Raw genomic sequence first — 1658 nt, 5'->3', positions numbered from 1 at the left:
TCTCTTTTACTCATCCAAATATTACAGATATTTAAATATTCATGATTTACTTTAATTATACACTTTTCCTCACTTCATTCTCAGAGTATGGTCAGTTTTATGTATGCATTTATTTTATTTTTGATTAGATGCTTTGTAGAAATGCATGAGTAATGAAACCATAATATAATAAATATTTTGTATGAGCCAGAGCTAAATTATCAAACTAAGCTACGTTTCACACAATAGTACATTCATACACAGTCAGCTAATTTGTATTATATCTTTATCTTTTAGTTGCATAAAACACATGATTCATAAACTTTTTTTTTTTTTATTTACCCATACCCACTAGTTGAGATGTGATACTACAATAAGCATAGTGACAATAAACACACAGCAAGCAAAAATAATAATGTTAAGAGAGAAAACTTTATTACATTCAAAGAAAAAATATATATATTCATAAAGGGAGCTAACGCTGCCTCCAGCCGGTCTGACCAGCGTTCACCTTCCCCGGCCCACGTTCATCCCTGTGGAAAAAATAAATCTGAATTAGTAACAGCGGTTTATGGAGAACACGCTCATAATTCCACTATTTACACAATTAATCACTCAGTTACAGGTAAATCTAGTTATTCCCTCTAACAATTAAACTGTTTACGCATTAAATCACTGAATTACAGGTTATTCTACAGTGTTACACTATTTACACAGTAAATCACTTAGTTATACGTAACAGTGACTTAAAACAGTTAAAACTTTTTATACTGGACGGCCAGGGTATCTTTGTTTCCTAGCGGGGGTTTCCTCAGCGCTGCAGCCGCGTTTGGTACTCTGTAAGTCGGCTAGATGCGTGTTAGCTTACCCGGTAAATTAGCGCGATAAGCTAACGGTAGCTTCCGCCGGTCAGGTCTTACATTAAATGAAGTACAGGTGAAAACAACGATGGAAAACAACTTAAAACAGTCTAAAATATGCTAGTTTGATAAACCCACGCAGCGGTGAGTGGAAATACAGGAGGGAATTACTTACATTCGTACAGAAACTCCCTCGCAATGCCGGCTCCGTCCGCCATGTTTTTAAATCTGAGCGCTGGAACTCTGAGCTGGTGAAATGCATCATGGGATTGCCTTCGCCGTGAAGGATACATCTCACGCTGCCTTCAGAATCGGGGTAAAATAAGGCAGCTGCCCAGGTAGGCAGCACATGCCACCTTCCGAATGGGACAGTCCTTTTCTCGGGAGCGCGCCTATGCTGCCTGAAAATGCTGCCTAGTTGGGCAGCTCCCTTCAGATTGGACCGCAGCTATAGTGTCTCCCATTGTTTTATATTATATATCTTATTTTCACACCCTTGTCACTATTGCCCTATTGTCTTCTGTCTCACGTATGTCTATTTGTGTCCTTGTTGCATGTACATAGAGTGTCTCCTATTCTTTTATATTATATATCTTATTTCCTGTACTTGCTCTCATTTTTGGGAAGGAGAGTAATGTAATTTCAATTCTCTGTATGTCCTGTACATATGCAGTATTGACAATAAAACTACTTAACTTGACTTGACTTGACTCAACTGCGGAATTATATCTTCAGCAGGGAAGCCTGCAATAATCCAGCATGGTAGTACTCAACCCCAGGACAGTGTGTTCAGCACCATGAGTAGCATCATATTATTTT

General features: G+C 38.3%; 1 long non-coding RNA gene across 1 annotated transcript; it reads right to left on the bottom strand.

Moving 5' to 3' along the window:
• Positions 1-392: 392 nt before the first annotated feature.
• On the bottom strand, positions 393-1291 carry LOC125781345 (uncharacterized). Its single transcript, XR_007424569.1, has 2 exons — positions 1015-1291; positions 393-512 (listed from the first exon to the last, which is right to left on the bottom strand). It is a non-coding gene; the product is annotated as an uncharacterized LOC125781345 (long non-coding RNA).
• Between the last annotated feature and the right edge of the window lie 367 nt (positions 1292-1658).

The sequence above is a fragment of the Astyanax mexicanus genome, chromosome 15 (genome assembly GCF_023375975.1).
Source record: "Astyanax mexicanus isolate ESR-SI-001 chromosome 15, AstMex3_surface, whole genome shotgun sequence".
Classification (NCBI taxonomy): domain Eukaryota; kingdom Metazoa; phylum Chordata; class Actinopteri; order Characiformes; family Acestrorhamphidae; genus Astyanax; species Astyanax mexicanus.
The sequence above is the reverse complement of the archived record's forward strand: the minus strand, read 5'-3'. Positions and strand labels throughout refer to the sequence as shown.